Below are 19662 nucleotides of genomic sequence, written 5' to 3' on the forward strand. Positions count from 1 at the left end.
TAACTGACGACTATCCAAACTTAGTGACATGAACATGCCAAAACCTTAGCTAACGTGAAAACGTTAGAAACCTTAGGAAGGATGTATGGTACGTCTACCATTATACGTAGGATCCTAGGTATAGCCAGTACAATGGAATTATCAGCCCCTAAAGCGAGTACTGGTCCCAATGCCTTGAACTATACCAGGATCATCGTGCGCTACAGGCGGAACTGGGGTCAAGCCCAAATAACTGGGGTTAAACCCAAGGATCTGGATTGCTTCTGTAGATAATCAACATTATGCTAAGAATACCTGAACTTTCAAAACTCAAAATCTTATGAGAGAAGGAAAAAGGACACATGATCCTTATCCTTGTATGAGAAAATAAGTAAATGAAATAGTTCAAGATTAGGACATTACCAGAGTAAGGATCATTGATGCTTTAAGGATCCTTCAAGGATACCCCTAATGTAAGGATCATACGTGCCAGGAGGATACTGCTCACATGAAATATTTCTTCAAATGGACAGCATTCCAAGCTCTTGGTAACAAATCACCTTCCATGGTCAGCAATCTATATGCCCCCTTTCCTGCTTCAGCTTCAATCAAATAAGGGCCTTCCCATTTTGGTGCCAATTTTCCATCAGCAGGATTGGTGGTATTCTGAAATGCTTTCCTTAATACCATATCACCAATCTGAAATTTCCTGATCCTAACATTTTTGTTGTAAGCACCAGCCATTCTTTGTTGATAACTAGCCATCCTGATCCTAGCTAGATCCCTGATTTCTTCAATAGTATCCAGGTCTTGAGCCAGGTTCACATCATTTTCCTCAGGATCACGGGTACTTGTTCTAGCAGTTGGAACTACCATTTCTGTTGGGATCACTGATTTTGCCCCAAATACCAAAGAGAATGGTGTTTGACTAGTAGCATTCTTAGGGGTTGTCCTATCAGACCAAAGCACATAAGGTAATTCTTCTGCCCATTTCCCTTTCTTGGATCCAAGTTTCTTCTTTAAATTGTTGATGATGATCTTGTTGGATGATTCTGCTTGACCATTAGCTTGTGGGTGGACTGGTGTTGATGTTATCATCTTAATCCCCCAGCTGTCACAAAAGTTAGTGGTTCTGCCCCCAATAAATTGGGAACCATTATCGCATATGATTTCAGAAGGAATACCAAATCTAGTTATAATATTTCTTTTAATGAAGGATATAACTTCCTTTTCTCTGACTTGGGCAAAATCTTCAGCCTCTATCCACTTGGAGAAGTAATTAGTCATAGCAAGTATGAACACTTTCCCACCAGGTGCTTTAGGGAGTTTACCAACTATATCCATCCCCCACCTCATAAATGGCCAAGAGGAGGATATAGGATGTAGAAATTCAGCCGGCTGATGAAGGATATTGCTGTGTCTTTGACAAGGATCACACTTCTTAGCATATTCCACAGCATCTCTTTTCATAGTTGGCCAGTAGTATCCTGTCCTTAAGATCCTTGAGAACAATGCCCTGCCCCCAGTGTGGTTTCCACAATCTCCTTCATGGAAGTCTTTTAAAACTTCTTGGACTTCAGGATCCTCGATGCATCTTAAATATGGTCCTGCAAGAGATCGCTTATACAATATATTATTTAAGATTGTGAATTGAGATACCTTAATTTTGAAAGCCCTAGGGTTTTCTCCCATAGGAATCTCTCCATGTTGTAAGTATCTCATGATTGGTGAGATCCATGATCCTGATCCTGGATAAGATTGAGTATCCTCACTAGGGATAATTGCAGAATCCTCCCCTATTTCCATGGCCACATGATCCTCGATGGCAGGAGCCAAGATATGGATAATGGGAATGCTTATATCCTCCGGGATCTTCAAAGATGATCCTAAATTAGCCAATGCATCAGCTTCTGTATTTTCTTCCCTTGGTACCTGTGTCAAACTAAAGGAAACAAAAGAGAGTGCCAATTCTTTGACTATCTCTAAATATTTGGTTAGCTTTTCACCTTTAACAGTATAGGATCCATTAAAATGATTTGTAATTAATAATGAATCTACATGTACCTCAAGGTACCTGATCCCCATATGCTTAGCAATTTGTAAACCAGCAATCAAGGCTTCATATTCAGCCTCATTGTTAGTGGTTTGCAACTCACAGGCTATGGAGTGGGGTATTATGTCCCCCTGTAGCGATATTAGTAGTATACCAAGCCCTGTGCCTTTAACGTTTGAGGATCCATCAGTATAGAGTATCCAAGGATCCTTGGTCTCTTCTAGTTGCTGGACTTCTAACTCAGCTTCTTTTTGTAAATCACTACTGAAATCAGCCACAAAGTCGGCCAATGCTTGGGATTTGATGGCTGTCCTGGCCTCATATCTTATATCATAGGCACTAAGCTTCACTGCCCACTTAGCCATCCTTCCTGACATCTCTGGTTTCCTGAGGACATTCTTAATTGGAAAATTAGTTTTAACAACGATAACATGAGTTTCAAAATAATATCTCACCTTAGTGGATGCCATAATTAATGCAAGAATAAGCTTTTCAAGGTGTGAATACCTGGATTCGGCATCAAGTAAACTCTTACTTACATAATAGACAGGATGTTGTGTACCTTCATGATCCTTAACAAGGACTGCACTTACTGCTTTTGAGGATACTGCAAGATATAAGGATAACACATCTCCTTTCTCTGGTTTCATCAAGGCTGGGGCTGAGGATAGGTAATCTTTGAGAGCTCGTAAAGCACTCTCATGCTTCTCAGTCCACTCAAATTTCTTGTTCTTCCTTAGGATATCATAGAATTCTTTGCACTTTTCGGAGGATTTAGATATAAATCTGTTCAAAGCTGCTATCCTGCCTGTTAGTCTTTGGACATCCTTAGCATTGGCAGGAGATTTGATATTCACTAAGGCTTTGATTTGTTCCGGGCTAGCTTCAATGCCTCTCTTGGTCACCATGTATCCTAAGAACTTACCTGCTTTAACACCAAAGTGACATTTTGAAGGATTAAGTTTCATGTTATATCTGTCAAGGATATCAAATGCTTCCTCCAAGTCTCTTAGGTGATCCTCAGCTTTTATGGACTTCACCACCATATCATCTATGTAAACCTCCATAGTTTGTCCAATTTGATCCTTGAACATCATATTCACCAGCCTTTGATATGTTGCACCTGCATTCCTTAATCCAAACGGCATAGCAATATAACAATATATACCGTTTGGAGTCATAAAAGCCGAATCCTCTTGATCAGATGGTTCCATCTGAATTTGTTGAAATCCAGATGAAGCATCCATAAAAGTCAGCAGTTCATGACCCGCCGTTGCATCCACCATGGAGTCAATGTGGGGTAATGGGAAAGGATCCTTGGGACATGCCTTATTTAAATCTGTAAAATCAACACATACCCTCCACTTTCCATTTTTCTTTTGAACAACAACCACATTGGCCAACCATCTTGGATACTTGACCTCTCTAATCATACCTGCCCGGAGCAATTTCTCTACCTCTTCCTGGATAATGGCATTTCTTTCCGGTGCAAACTTCCTCCTTTTTTGATGGATCGGTTTGAATGACCTGTCAATGCCAAGTTTATGAGTTATAATATCCTTAGATATACCTGTCATATCCTCATGCTTCCATGCAAAAGTAGTCTTTCTTCTTTTGAGGAAGGATACAAGATCTTCTTTCATTTTGCCAAGGATCCCTGATCCGATATAGATTTTGGATTCAGGATCATCAGGATCCATGAGGATTTCTACCACATCATACTCTCTTGCCTCCAAGACATCCCTTGGAGGATACTTTGATTGCTATTGCTCCCTTGATTTCGAGGTTGGTTTCATTGATGAAGTGTAGCAATCCTTAGCATCCTGCTGATCACTATCAATCTTGACTATTCCCCAAGGGCTAGGGAGCTTCACACATTGATGGTAGGTAGATGGGACTGCCTTCATATCGTGTATCCAGGGCCTGCTAAGGATAACATTACAACAAGATAAACAGTCAATAACACAGAATTTTTGATAATTATGTAATCCTTCAACATAAATTGGGAGTTTAATGTCCCCCAGGGTGTTCTTGGTTTCGCCACTAAATCCCACGAGCACGGAGGATCTTGGTATGATATCTGATTCATGGATACCCATTTTCTTCAGAACATCTAGCTGGATAATGTTCACTGAGCTTCCTCCGTCAATAAGGATCCTGCGGACAAAATGGTTAGAAATAAAAAGAGTAATAACTAAACCATCGTGATGAGGATCCTGGATGTCAACACGATCATCCTCATCAAAGGTTATGACTTTTCCTTCAGAGACACTTGATGTTCGAACAGGTCTTTCTCCATTATCCATTTTAGCTTCCTTTGCATACCTTTTAGCTGCTAAGAAGGATGTACCACAGATGTCTGATCCTCCAGAAATAAAGTTTATCACTTGTGCATCTGCTGGAGGGGCCGGAGCTTTCTCAGGGATCCTTTCAGGATCCTGAGTCCTTGACTTTTTTCTACCCAGCAATTCTTTTAAATGCCCCTTGCTCAATAAGTATCCAATTTCCTTTCTCAATGCAATGCATTCCTCTGTTAAATGCCCAAAATCCTCATGGTATGCACACCACTTTGATTTGTCTTTGGTTGCAGCCGGTCTGTCATTTTTTCTAGGCCATCTGGCTTTATCTCCTAGATTCTGCATCGCAAGGATTAGTTCATTGTTATCAACGGAAAAACAATATTCAGAAATTGGAGGATAATCCTCATCATCATCTTCTTGATCAACAGCATGCACGTTCTGGTTATCGGATCTGTTATAGGATTTGAATTTGTTGTTCTTGAACGAGGATCCTTGCTTTTCTTGTTTTGAGGATCCTGCTAATCTCTCCTGGATCCTTTTGTTATCCTCTAGCCTGATGAACCTGAGTGCCCGGGTTCATACCTCATCTAGGTTCCTGCATGGTGTCATAACAAGATCATCATAGAATAATGAATCCCTGAGCAATCCCATTTTGAAGGCCTCAACAGCCGTGGCTATATCCAAGTTGGGAATGTCTAAGGATTCTTTACTAAACTTGGTTATGTAATCCCTTAATGATTCATTATGACCCTGGGTTATCCTATATAGATCACTAGTTAACCGCTGAAATTTTCTACTACAAGAAAACTGATTATTGAATAAGTTAACTAGATTAGCAAATGAGGTAATAGAGTAAGGGGGAAGACTTAGCAGCCATTTGAGAGCTGATCCAGTAAGAGTAGATCCAAATCCCTTGCATAGGCATGCTTCCTTTAACCTTTCTGGAATTGGATTGATCTCCATCCTTTCCCTCTATTGTGCTATGTGTTCCTCAGGATCCGTCGAACCATCATACAGCTTCATAGTTGGAACATGGAATCTTTTGGGTATCTCAGCATCACAAATTGGTGGTGCAAAACGAGATATCCTGTGGCTTCCATCTGCAATCTCCGGGATAGGTTTGACCACTCCTGGAACACTTGATGTCATATCCTTCAGTTTTTGCAACTCTCTGGCCATAGCATGGTGGATACCTGTATCCTGCATGAATCCATGGTTAGTGGTAAGAGAATTATTAAAAGTGTTACCTCCCATTGGGTTCAAGTTAGGAACACCGGATGTGAATCCATATTGCTGGGACTCTGGGATTATGGAGGGACCATTGGAAGCAATGGTCTGCATCGGAATAAAATCTCCCTGATGGACATCTGAACTTGCTGTTTGCAAACTCCTCAAGGATCCTGGCATCTGGAAGGGTCACTGGAACTGGGATGATCCTGGAACAAATGAGGATCCTTGAACCTGGGATGATCCTGGAACAAAGGAGGATCCTTGAACCTGGGATGATCCTGGAACAAAGGAGGATCCTTGAACCTGGGATGATCCTGGAACAAAGAAGGATCCTTGAACCTGGGATGATCCTGGAACAAAGGAGGATCCTTGAACCTGGGATGATCCTGGAACAAAGGAGGATCCTTGAACCTGGGATGATCCTGATGCCTGAGTCACTATTGCTGAACCGTAGTGCACTCCTTTTGGTCCACCCACATATTGAACATCTGGAACCTCTGATGGCTGAGAAGTAATCACCGGAGTGTCAAAATTCAAAGATCTGGGCACCAGTGGGGAATGATCCTCTGCCGCTTTCTTTTCTTTCTTGAGATCTCCGATTTCTTTGAGAATCCTATCATTGGTCTTATCCTGTTGCTATATATGTTCCTTCATCTGCAAAATCAAAGTAAACATGTCACTAGTAGTGGGAGTGTAAGGAGCAGAAGAAGTTAGAGGTTTAGAGAAAATGGGAGTTGGTTTCTTCTCAGTATTTTTCTGAGATCCAGCAGGAGGTGGAGGCAAAGGTGGAATGCCCTGAGACGAATTGACTGTAGACATTGCAGTAGAGGTATTTTTCAATGATGAAGCCATATATTCGTATGCAATGAACCGGAATGATCACCAACAGAAAAACTTCTTAGGAATGAAGCACCAATTGCCCCACGGTGGGCGCCAAACTGTTTTGGTTAAAAATCTAATGAGGATAATGCAACCAAACTCTTAGTTACGGGGAATGATGCTTGAAATGAAGAACAATATAAGGATCACTTCGATGTAAATTGCACAAATGACACAAGGATTTATACGAGGAAAAAGCCCTTGATCTTTAGAAGATCTCCGGCATAAAAAACCTCGGGTGATGGAAACTACCGATCACCAAGCTCAAATAAATCAATAAAAGTTTACAACTTCGGATAGTGACGAGCTAAGTACAAGGATCACTATGGTTAATCGTATAAAAGTGTGTGATTTGCTAAGTGTTTGTTGAGAGCTTTGAGACTGCAATTGCACGAGAGTGTGTGTGTAACCGAAAATGGCTAAGTGTTCTAATTTTAGCTCGTCACCCCTTTAAAAATGAAAGCTAACTAAGCTAACTAATTGTCCGACTTTTGTGCCATGCTCCCACGTTCTCCACAACGTCCATTTCTATTCAAATGTGCGAAATACCCGTGGAATATTCCATAGTAACGTTGCCAAGACCAAGTCAAGCTCAATACTCCTGTAAAACAATACGAAACACAAACAGCCAATCGTTAGTATGAGGATCCTTAGGGTGATCCATGATCCTGATCCTGAAGCTCTTCTGAGGATCACTATCTGTCACAGAAGTAAGGATCACTAATTAGGATAGCAAATAAGGATCACTAATTGTTAGAAAATCCTCCCCTAACAATAACCTCGGAAGGTTATTCCCTATACAACTATGGTCACAAAATGTGTTTGGACGGATCTTAATGATCGACCAAACGGGTCAGGTTCAAAAATTTAAGCGGTTGTTTAGACCGCTTATCTTACGACCCCAAATAAGCACTAGACTAAAACTGACGAGTTAAACATGTTAAAACATGTTTAACTAAGTTAGAAAACAAGTTTGATATCAAAACAAAGTGTTTTGATACCCCAAAATTGTTTCGTTGCAAAATACACATAAACACGTATTTTGACTGAAACTATGACTCGTCACTACGCCTAATCAACATGGTAATCAGTGAGTATAGTCACAAGGGACTATAACCATCGTGATTACGCTCACGTTGCAAAGTTCGAACGAACTTTGTGTTTACCATAAACTGGTCAAAGCAGAAAGTCAAACACTGTTTGACTTTCATGCTTGAAATGCATAAACAAGCATGAAGGAGATTTACAAAAGGTAAGCAAGGAAGATTTGATTCAAAACACTCAGGTATGAAGTGTTAAACTTCAACTTAGAGCAGAATTGAATCAAATGTGTGAAGAATGAGAATGAAGCAAGTGGGTATTTATAGAAAGTCATGATCCATCAAGATGATTACATGTGTTTTTGCAAGAATCAAAGCTTGATCCTAACCATACACTTGTGGAACATGGTTTCTAATACAGGAGGAACACAAAAACCAGCTCAAGGTATTGAAAATGTTGCTAAAAACAGAATTCTGCACTGATCACTCTCAGGCGACACGCGATGGATGACCATGATTCTGTCACGACACGTCTGGCAGACCAGCCAGAAAGTTTTGGTTTTTGACAGTTTTGGTCCCTACATGCTCCAAACTTGATTTTTGACACGTTTAAGCCCTGTTAACCCAATTTCAAGGCTCAATAATGATGTCCGGGTATAGGGGGCATGAAATATGCTTGAAAACATCTCAGATGTCAGTTCGTTTCTTCGTACGGTCATGTTATTCGGTTAATTACGACGAAACACGAACGGATGCGAAAAACGATCCAAATTGTGCGAGGAATGAAATTGTAGCATTCCAAACACTAAAATAAAATATTTTAAAGATTACAAAAATTTTTAGATGTTCGGATATGTTCAGAACGTAAGATATGCGCGTAAATGCAAAGTTATGCACTTTTTGACGCTTTTAAGTTTCTTTTTGCACACCGAACCTCTCAAAGCCTATTTCTAAGCTATGTAAAGGATATTTATGGTATGTTTAACTTATAATCATGTTCTGGAATGTTCGTTACTGTACGAATCGGCATACTTTCACAATTTGTCGCAAATAGTCCCTACGATTGAATAAACTTGATTTTGTCATACCAAACCCTTTAAAACTTATTTCTAAGTTATGTAAAGGTTATTTAAGGTATGTTAAGCATATGTTGATGTTCCGGATTGTTTGTCGCGTTAAACTGATTACGTTTACGCATCAGTTTGCATATTACTTTCCAGAAAGCGATATAGAGTTTGAAATCGAACAAAAATCAAAACGTGCAAAGTGTCAAACATAAATAAACAAACATTGGGGTCAAATCACATTGTTTTATTGGTAATTGAACTGTTTAAAGATTATATACTGATTACAAGCACAGATGTCACACAGCGGCTTTCGACATCACCACAGACGCTTCTAGGCTAGCCAGTGTAGTTCTCTCATATAACGACCTGCCATTTTCATTTTTTAGCAAGAAACTTTGTAGTCAAATGCAAGCTCAATCGACTTATGTACTAGAAGTATATGCAATCACATAAGCGATCAAGAAAAGGCATCTATATCTACTTGGCTAGCGTTTTTAAATCTTCACTGATCATTACAACATCATTCACTTGCTAAATCAAGCCATCCAAATGTCGGATAATGGGTCACGGAATTGCTTAGGCATGATTTTGAAATTAATTATAATTCGGGTAAAGAAAATCAAGTTATCGATGCCCTCAGCCACCGTGATGATGCTCTCTTTGCCTTGTCTTGTCTAAGTGCCACATGCTTGACCCTATTACGGAGCCAATTTGTCGAGGACGAAGTCGGGAAGTAATTTATAGCACGTATCCTTGATGACCCATTGTCGTTGCCTAACTATACTTGTAAGGATGGGTTACTTTATATGTGTGGTAAGCATTTCATTCCATTTCTTCATAATTTACACACATATCTTGTTAAAGAGTTCCATGCTTCAACACTCGGTGGTAATTCAGGCATCAATGTTACAACGAGAAGACTATAAAGCATGGTTTTATTGGCCAAGCTACAAAACCCCAAACCATAAACTGTATAATCTTGTTCTGCTCTTGTCGGTACCTTCAAATGTATGGGAGGATATCTCTATGGACCTTTTACTCATCTTCCTCCATCGCATGCCAAAACAACAGTCCCTGGTTATAGTTGATCGCCTGAGTAACTTTGTACATTTTTTTACCATCACCCACCTCATTCATAGCAGCTTCTTTAGCTTCCTTCTTTTTATAGAAGATCTATCAGCTTCACGAGTTACCCAACATAATCATATCTGATCATGATCCTATATTCTTGAGTTGTTTATGGAAGGACGTTTTCAGCAATTGGGAATTGAATTATTACATTCGAGTGCTTACCACCAGCAAACAGACAATCAAAACAAAGTCGTGAATCGTTGTTTGGAAGCCTACTTACAAGCATTCTAACAACAAAACCGTGGCAGTGGTTCTTATACCTTGTAGAATATAGGTACAACACCTCTTTTCATTTCTCCATTTAGATGACAACATTCAAAGTAGTTTATGGGCGCGGTGCTATAGTTATTCATGAGTACAAATAAGGCCTTGGTACTTCGGTTCCATTTGAAGCTTCCTTAGATGAACATAATCACCTTATTTCAATTTTCAAAGAGGCTTTACATCGTGCTCGCGAAAAGATGGTTTCTCAAGCAAAAAAAACATCGTCTACATAAGAACTTTGCCATTGGTGATTTGGTTTACTTGCATTTACATGTGTACCGGTAGACCTCAGTGGATAAATCGGCAAGGAATAAGCGTGAAAAGAAGTTCCATGTGCCTTATCGTGTTACCGAACGCATCAAACAGGTGGCATACAGTCTCCAACTTCCAACCGATTCCAAAGTTCACCCCATTTTTAATGTGTCACTTCTAAAGTAAAGTAGAGCTATGGTCAATAAGTTTCAGATGAACCTCCCCCAAAAAACTTACCTAGCTTCCAACTTGCAGCCATGTTCCCGAAGCTATTCTCAACAAACGTTTCAACAATGCAGGTCAGAAAGAACTACTAGTTAAATGGTAGAATCTTGACCTCACCGAAGCCACCTGGGAAGCCACCATGGAAATGCAGCGACATTTTCCAGCATTCAGTGTTGACCACGAGGAATAGGTCAAATCTTAGGGAGGGGGTGATGACACGACCCAAAGCCCAACAACTTCATTAAAACCATGCAGCCAATGACAAAGCCCATGTAGGAAATGCCCAAGAGAACCAATTTCAAACCCATATGTTTTAGGGATTGAAGAAGTCGTCCAGATCCCACGAAATTAGCCATGAAGCGACAACCATCTTAAAAATAATATTTATAATTCAATATTTTCTTTTTATTAATATTTTCTTTTCATTCTTTGCTGAGGTCTACTTCCTATAAAATGGTGGACTTGAGCTACTTTGGTGCATATGGGCTTATTACTAATTTGTGGGCTACTGATAGATGATGCTTTGGCTTAGAGGCATAATAGGCTTATTTGAAGACTGCGCTTGTGGCCTTGTGATTCTACATATATAACACATAGATAATGAGTCTTTAACCTAATCTCATTATCTCTACTCTATTATTGTTCTCACTTTTTCTCTCTGTTCTCTCTCTAAAGTTAGAGTTTTTTGTACTTGTGAGATTTGTGATTTGGTGATATTTCTAATCATCTATTAGAGCAGATCATCTAGTTGATGACCTGCATAGGCTGAGAATTATGCTTGATTCTTTGTCGACAATCTGTGTCGACTGATTCTTGTATTTGTCAGTGAAATCTGTGCTGACTGGTTTGTTAATAAAGTGATCTTATTACTTCTTGATACGGTGTTTTTGACATGGTATTAGAGCACTAGATGATCTTGGGGTTATCTTCTTCCCCTGTGTTTTAAGGGTTTTTCTCTTCCGGGTCTGATCAGATCTGGGTTGATTTCTTGTGATCTTTGGAGTGTTGGTAGTTCTGTGGTTCTGGCGATTCCAGATCTGGTGTTACTTGGCTTCTTGGAGTTTGTGCTTCACTTGGAGATCGAAACCCTAATTTCTAGGGTTTGGTGTTTATCAGCAAAAGTTTTCGTTGGTCGCTATTTTTAGGGCAGACCAATAGAACATGGTCTTCTATTCAGTCTTGTAGCCCTAAGTGAAGACTACATTTATGTGCTATTGGAGAGAGTTAAACACTGTTGTGAGATTGTTCTTTCTCTTCTCTTTATTTTTATTTTCTTTGCATACATTGAGTCAATGAGTCTAGGCATCTTATTGTCGGGTTTAGACAGACCGGTTTGAGTGTTTTGGGATACAGAGAGAGTACACTCTGTTGAATTTGTGTTTGTTAGTTTTCTAGTTACTTGTAGCTTCATGGATATTGTCTGCGGAGGCATCTATTGAAGTGACGAACCTCTGATTGGACCGCTATCCTGGTTTCGCTGGTTTGTTGAGTTTCTTGTTTATTTCTTGGTCTTGTGTCTCTTATTTTCTCTTAGTTCTTTGATATGGCTGGTGATTCTGTGGCTACTACTAGTGATGTATTGCTTCTACTAGTGCTACTCTTAGTTGTTTGTTTCTGCATCCTAGGGATTGTGTGAATTTGAACATTGTTAATATTAGACTTAAGGGCACTGAGAATTATACAGTTTCGGAAAATTCTATGAAACAAGTTAAGAATAAAATAGGGTTTGTTGATGGTACTTGTTCTAGGTCTACTACTGATGATGTTTTAGGTAGACACTGGGATAGGTGTAACTCTATTGTTCTTACTTGGATTCTTAATTATGTGTCTAAAGAGTTGTATCTTGGTCATGTGTATTCCACATTAGCTTCTCAAGTTTAGAAAGATCTTTATGAAACTTAGGATAAGGTTGATGGATCTGTAGTGTTTAATGAAAGTTCCACATCGGGCGGGTTTAAATGGAAGTTTGGATAGGATAGAACTAATTCGGTAGAAATCTTGTTAGATTAGTCATAAGTCGAACGATTCCATTCATACCGAAAGAGTTTACATCGTTTACAAGCGGGAGAAAATTTCTCCAGCATTTCCCCTCTTGGATCTTCAAAACTTAACAACTAATGAACACACGACCCTATTTATACATGGAGTTTGGTGAGGATGAAGACATCCGTGCGGATGTGTTACGTCCGTGCGGAGGTGATATGTCCGTACGAATGTGCTCTCGTCCTCTCCAAGGTCTCATGTGTTTATTTCTAACTCGTAACTATAGAATATTAAACACACCCTCTATCTATCCTATTCGCACAATGGTGGAAATCCATAATATGCACTAACAAATTCCCCTTTGGCCGACACTGTCGAATCTTGATCTTCAAATACGAAAGCGGTGTGTGAATATTCTGCAACTTCAATCAAGCAATTTATAATACGATAATTCCCCCTTGATTGATGATTCAGGTTTGCATTATCTCCAATAAGTTCCCCCTGAAATGAATCTTCAGGTCTTTGTTTGCAAGGTTCCCGACCTCCTTTGATTTGCTTAACTCCAATCTTCGCGAATAATCAGCAACTTAAAACTAGTCAATGCAGCATTTCTGTTTTGACGTTAATCACATCCATGTTCGGTTTTTGATCTACCACTTTAGCTCAATCTCTTAATCTTCAAAAACCCAACCGGCAATTGATAGAAACTTTGAATCACCACATCGGTAAACTTCATGTTTATGAATACCCACGAAAATCTGAAATCATGTTTTCCATAATCACTTTTAAGCACACTCATGAATGATTGATCAGTGTAAACGGTAATCTCCATGATGTGCGTAAAATGAAACATATAAATTACATCAAAAAAGGCATTAAATCAACTCTTTTTCAGTACTAATGTTGAAAAAAAAAACATGTTTCTTTGTTTACTTTTAATTTACAGGATCAAAAGAGCTTAAACGGATAACATATCTCGGATATATGGACTTAGTACTCTGAAATTTCGTATGAGAGATTGCCTGATTCTGAGATATTAGGTCTTTATACATAGTTGATATCTGGGGTATTATGCAAGTTCTTTTGATTTTGCGTCAATGGCCTAGAACTTGTAGAATACTTTTGCATTAAACCCAAAATTCTGCACAAAATTGAAAGTATCGAAAGATATTACAATTGTAGTAAAATGATTCCAAAATGGAACACCACCTTAAGTGGAGCCTTCATCTCTTTGGCTGTACGGTGGTTCTAACTTGAGCTCTTAAGGCCTCACACTAACCCAGAGACAGATATCAATTAGGTATATTCACCTGTAAGACTGAATCTAGGAAATGTTGATACGGGAGTATATTCTGTGGTGGGAAACACTATTAAGCAAGTTCTAAAACACTTAATTTCGTATCTTGATACAATTGAAATTTGTGTAGAAATTTAAGTGGACAAACGACTGACAATCTAGGTGAATTGTTTAAAGCTTAAAGTTCAAATAGATCAATGGTGTTAGTGATGTGTCTCAAAACTGATATGATCCTCTTACACAAACTCACAAAAATAAGTCTGTAAATATGTTTGTACATAGCAGTTATATTTCATTTTAGAAAAATCCAAAAAGATTTTGAGTGTGTGTTAGCATAAAGTTTGTAAAATACAAAAAGATTTTGTTTCTTATTTGTTTTCGACTACCGATGTTGGAATGCTGAATTTTAAAATCTAAATATGTTGAACATGTTTTGACATAATCACAAGTTCATTAATTTGAAACTTGAAATTTGAAATTTGAAAGAAAATTTCAGTTTGTTCTCAAAATGGTCAACCATGGTCATTAAGTTGAACTTAGTAGACAAATCAAGTGATCAAGGTCATTCATTTCGACTTAGTTATCTGAGAGAGTTATTATTTTGAAATTTGAAAATTTGTAATAAAGAGTTGGATTTGAAAATTTCAAAGTTTGAATCTAAAATGTTTATTTGAATGACAATGAGATTGAACAGAAGTTGAAAGAAAGGGGAAGCTGAATGATAGGGGGAGCCAGATAAAATGTCGACAAATGGAAAGGAAGCTCAAGCTAAAGGGGGAGTTTGTTGAGCTGAATTGTTAAAGAAGAATTTCTTAAAGCAAGGGGGAGATTGCTAAGGAGGAGATTGTTGGTACATGGAAAATGTTAAAGTTATTAAAGATTTGAAGAGAATGAAGACTGATCAAGACTACAGCAACATCCAAGGGGGAGATTGTTGAAACATGATGTATGTTGCCTACGTCTTAGGATCGAGTCATGTACAAAATAGGAATACGTGCTAGAAGTGTCGAAAAAATAATGTAAAAGACCCCTTCGTATGAACGAGCCCTTCGCATGAAGGGAGTCTGTCTAGTCATTCCAGGCACTTCGCACAAAGCACACACTCGCTCAAAGGTGCATTCTCACGAGTGATCATCCTTATAAATAGTTGAGTGTGTGTTTATCATTTGGAACTTTTGGAACTTTGGCAGCGAAGCTCTGCCAGTTTGGTTTCTCGGATCTGTACTTTCAAATCATCAATGAAACAAGTGATTATGTTTGATTTCTTATATGTGTCAACATTCCTAATAGATTCCGCACATTACGGAGTGTCTATTTGAATCGGCGGAGCATTTTGCAACAGCGAAACGGTCCTTTCAACTTGATATATGTTGATGCATCCGTCTGTCGCCTACGTCTTGTATCGAGTCTTGCATAGAATAGGATAGATTAGGGCACGGAATCCAAGAAACTGAAATTGTATGTGATTCCGCTCCAAATGACATGTTGTCATTTGGAGCGAAACCCCTTGATTCTGATTACGCCCAAAAGTGTATTAAGACTGATTTCGCCTGAGATTGTAACACATGATTTCGCTCCTGGTGTCATTGTATGTAGGAGCAAAATCATAACACATATAAATAGGGTCTTTAGGAGCGAAATCAGTAACAGTTCTAGGTCAAGTTCTTCCGGTGAGCCACCAAGTGCTGCCGAAGTGTTGTCAGAGCTTGTAATTGCATCAGTGATCAATAAAACAACAGTTAAAAGTGAATACGGCTGAGATTGCACCAAAACATTAGTTTCCGCCTCTTGTTTTGTCAAAGAACTCTTCTGATCGACTCATTCAGGGCCGAAAACGATCCTACAAGTGGTATCAGAGCTCAGGAGGAAGAGTTCTTGCTATTTCAGCTGTGCTTATTCTGATTTTCTACACCTTCTTCAAAATTTCAAAATTTTTCACGGTAAAACCAGCTCAATTTCACACACAACACTCGCAATCATGTTTTGATAAACCCTTGAAAATTTCAAAGCTAAAATCAGTCTAAAATCTGAGTTTTATTTGATTTCGCTCGAAATGTATCTCGGATAAGTGACGTCATTGTTATTTCGCTTGAAATCAGTTTTGATTCCGCTCAGAATCGTGATTTCGCTCCAAGGTTTCTGTCTGATTCCGCTCTAAAAATCTGATTTCGCTCCAATTCAGATTTCGCTCCAGAGTTAAACTTGATTCTGCTCCTATTGAACATCACATTTGATTCCGCTCCAAAGTTAAGGGTGATTTCACTCCAGTTGAACATTACATCTAATTTCGCTCCAGTGGAACTTTGGGATTTCGCTCGAACAGCATTTGGTTAATTCCGCTCCAAACCTGATTTCGCCTGAAACTTGGAATTTGTGAACTTTTGAAAAATTGAACATGGACAACGAATTTTACAATGCCTTTGCTAGTCCGATTACAATCACTCAGAATGCTTTGCTTGAAAATGAAACCGGGACATCTCAGAAACCGCCTAAGCTCATGGATATTGATGATTACAATGCTTGGTCCGAACGGCTTGGTAATTGGGTTGAAGCTTATCACTTGGATGCGTGGGAACACACTGAAGAACCATATGTTAGACCCACAACGAATGGTGTTTAGCAAACAATTAGAGAAATGAGTACTAGAGAGAAAAAGAAATATAGAGATGAAAAACTGATGGTGAGTCTGCTTCAGTAAGCAATCAAAGAGGACATTTTGATCTTGCTTCAACACGATGGAACTGCTTATTCGATCTGGACCGAATTGGAAGCAAAATTTGTAGGAAGCGATGATATGCTTAAAAACAAAATGTCGCTCATGAAGAAAGAATTTGATTTATTCCGTGGTTTGAAATCTGAGAACACCAAGCAAATTATTGAAAGATATTGTAACTTGGTGAGAAATATGTCAAAACTTGGAATTAAAAAAGATACTGATGAATTGATTGAAAAACTTGCAGATGCGCTACCACATGAAATCTGGGGAACTTTTCTGATGATGCTGAGAAACAACAAAAAAGAATATAAAAAACTAACACTGGGAGAGTTCATCAAGCATCTGGAAGCTCAAGAGATGGAGCAGCGAAAGATTGCCAGGATGAAGAACTATGACGGAGAACAAGATATTAATTTGTATTTTAAAAGTGGTATTACTGATAAGACAAATTTTTCTCCAAAGGTTGAAACAGCTTATAATGCAAAAGATTCTTCTAAAAACCATCTCAGGGATCAAGCAGCACAACTGGATTCTCTTCATTTCCGACATATAATCCACAGTTCACTACAACAAAGAGTGGCAAAGTTCTTCAATGTAACATTGCCTTAAAGCTGGAAAATGATCAGAACTATACTGAGGAAGTTGCTAAAAGCCACATGGCTTTGTTAGTGACCATGCTTGAATCCTACAGAGGCTTAGTTGCAGGGAGGATCGGTAATCCAATGCTCACGAAAGAGGATTACGATCAAATTGATGCCGAAGAAATGGAATTGATGGATATTAAATGGTGCATGGCTAGTGTGTTGAGACGTGCTGAGAAGTTTAAACAAATTACAGGCAGAGATGATTTTTGCGAGGCTCATGTGTCAACTTTAGGTTTTGATAAGTCTAAAGTTACATGTTTTTGTTGCAGGGAAAAGGGGCATTTCAAGAGGGAGTGCACAAATCGTGAAGCGAGTGGAGCTCAAAATCCTTTCAGAAACAATGACTACCACAAAAAGGTGATTTATCATCAAGTCACACCACAGCCGTATCAACAACAACAACAAGCACCACATCAGGCACAAACTGCTCATGGTAGAATGGAGATTAAAGATTCAAAGAGAGCTTGTTTGGGAAAGGATGGTGGTTTCAGATGGCATAATTACATTCCAACAAACAGCAAAGTGTGTTTGGCAGATCAAGAAGATGAAAAATTGGCTGAAGGTTTTAGTTGGGACAATTTTTGCCCAGACCAAGAGTTTATGGCCAAAGAAATGTCCAAAGACACGTCAAATGTTAAAGCTTTTATTGCTAATGCTTACGATCTGAAATGGGCTGAAAAATGCAGAAAAGTCAGCGAAGCTGCAGAAGAAAAGCAGAGAAAGATTGAAGAAGAGGAAGAAGAAGAAGAAAGGCTAAAAGCTGAAGCGGAAGCCGAGAGAAAGGGAAGAAATGAATTTAATCAAACAGAACAGTCAAAGACGTTCCAGAGTTTGAGATCAAAGTTGATATTGAAGCAATCAAAATTCCTGAAAAGTGTCTGAACTGTGATTCTTTGATCAAGCAAAACAATGAACTGTTGCACAACATTAGCAGATTGAAAGAATCATATGATACAATGAACAGAGAGATCAACAAGTACACTGAGTCAAACTACGAACAAGCTGTAGCAATGAATACACTCAAAGGAGCTTACATAAGACAGCTTGATGATGTCAACTTTCACATAAAGAAATGTGTTGAGCTGGAACTGAAATTGGCAACACAAAAAATAGAAACTGAGAGAGTTAAAAGTTTATTGGATAGTTACTCATGTTCTACCTTTGTTGTTGACAGGATTTATCCAATTGTGGAGAGTTTGAAGACTTTTGAAGAAGTAAAGAGTTCTGAAGAAAAGAAATCCGTGACAAAAGACGAAGATGAAGTGAAAATTTCTGGTAAGAAACCAAGTGTGGTCTACAATAGATGCCCGCCCCCGGTCGAAAATGGATATTCACCTCGAAATCCAAATACCGAAAGAGTAAAAAATGCAATTAACTTACAATAGGAGTCTGGGCCATCAGATAACTTGCCAGAAAACATTGATGTCACGTACACGTCATCTGACACTGATCATGAGTCAAAGTTGATAAAAAGTATGGTCGATCAGGTGTTAGATAAAAATGACTGTGAGGAGTTGAACATGAAGTCCAAAACCGAGTCAAAGTCTGAGTCCGATGTGTCAAAGCCAACGATCAAAAAGGACAAACGAGTTTATGATACGAAATTTTTGCTATCAAAATCTAATTTGAATGACGAACCGGTCAAAGTAGCGTATACTTTGAAAGATTTTGACAAATTATATTCTGATGAGATTTTTCCAATAAGAAATGTTAAACTTGAAATGATTAACAAGCTTTTCAAAATCACAGAAATTAATATTTCTAAAATAAAAGATTTAAATCTTTCCGGAAAACCTAAACAATACACTTCAAGAGAACAACAAAGAATTAACAAGAAAATGGGTTACAATTGTGGTTATAGTTTCCAAAAGAAACCAAACCATAATCGTAATTTCAAAAGGAAAGGTCTTGCATTTAATCGACCGCAAAATTATAAAAATGAAAAAGTTTATAAACCAAAAGCTGTGTTTGTTTCAGGGAAAACGACAGAGACTGAGAAAGAGGAAGCATTCAGAAAGCAGACGAATCAAGAATTCCTTGCAATGAAGCAAGAAGAGCTGAAGAAGAATGTTGTTAGAAGAAGATTGAAACGAGAACCTGTTTTCAGTGCAAAACTGCTGGTCACATTGCTAGAAACTGTCCTAAATCATTCAAACCAAAACAGGAAGTTTCTGGTAAACTGAAAGAGAAAATTGTTAAGAAAACTGAACTTACAACCAAAAAGTTTACAGGCTTTGAAAATTCGACCTTTGAAATGGGAGAATGTTCAAAGAATGTAGTAAAAAGAACAGATAATTTGAAAAATCAAAAATGGGTTGTTAAGGGTTCAGGAAACAGGTCTATTGATGAATCTGTCTCCACAAAGACAGAGGAACCGCAGGTTGTTGTGAAAAATGAAAAATCAGTTTTAACAGTGGATGATGTGAATTTTCCACCACTAAATGCTAAAAATTGGAAATCTAAAGTTGGGAAAGTTGAAATTTCAAATCAATTTTATTCTGAAAAGAATAAGTTTGATGTTGAAAAAGCTTTCAACAGTAATGTGAAAAAAATTTTTGGAAAAATGGTCAATGGTAAGGCCAAAGGAGTCAAAGAATTTTAT

Source organism: Helianthus annuus, chromosome 6 (assembly GCF_002127325.2).
Source record: "Helianthus annuus cultivar XRQ/B chromosome 6, HanXRQr2.0-SUNRISE, whole genome shotgun sequence".
Lineage (NCBI taxonomy): Eukaryota > Viridiplantae > Streptophyta > Magnoliopsida > Asterales > Asteraceae > Helianthus > Helianthus annuus.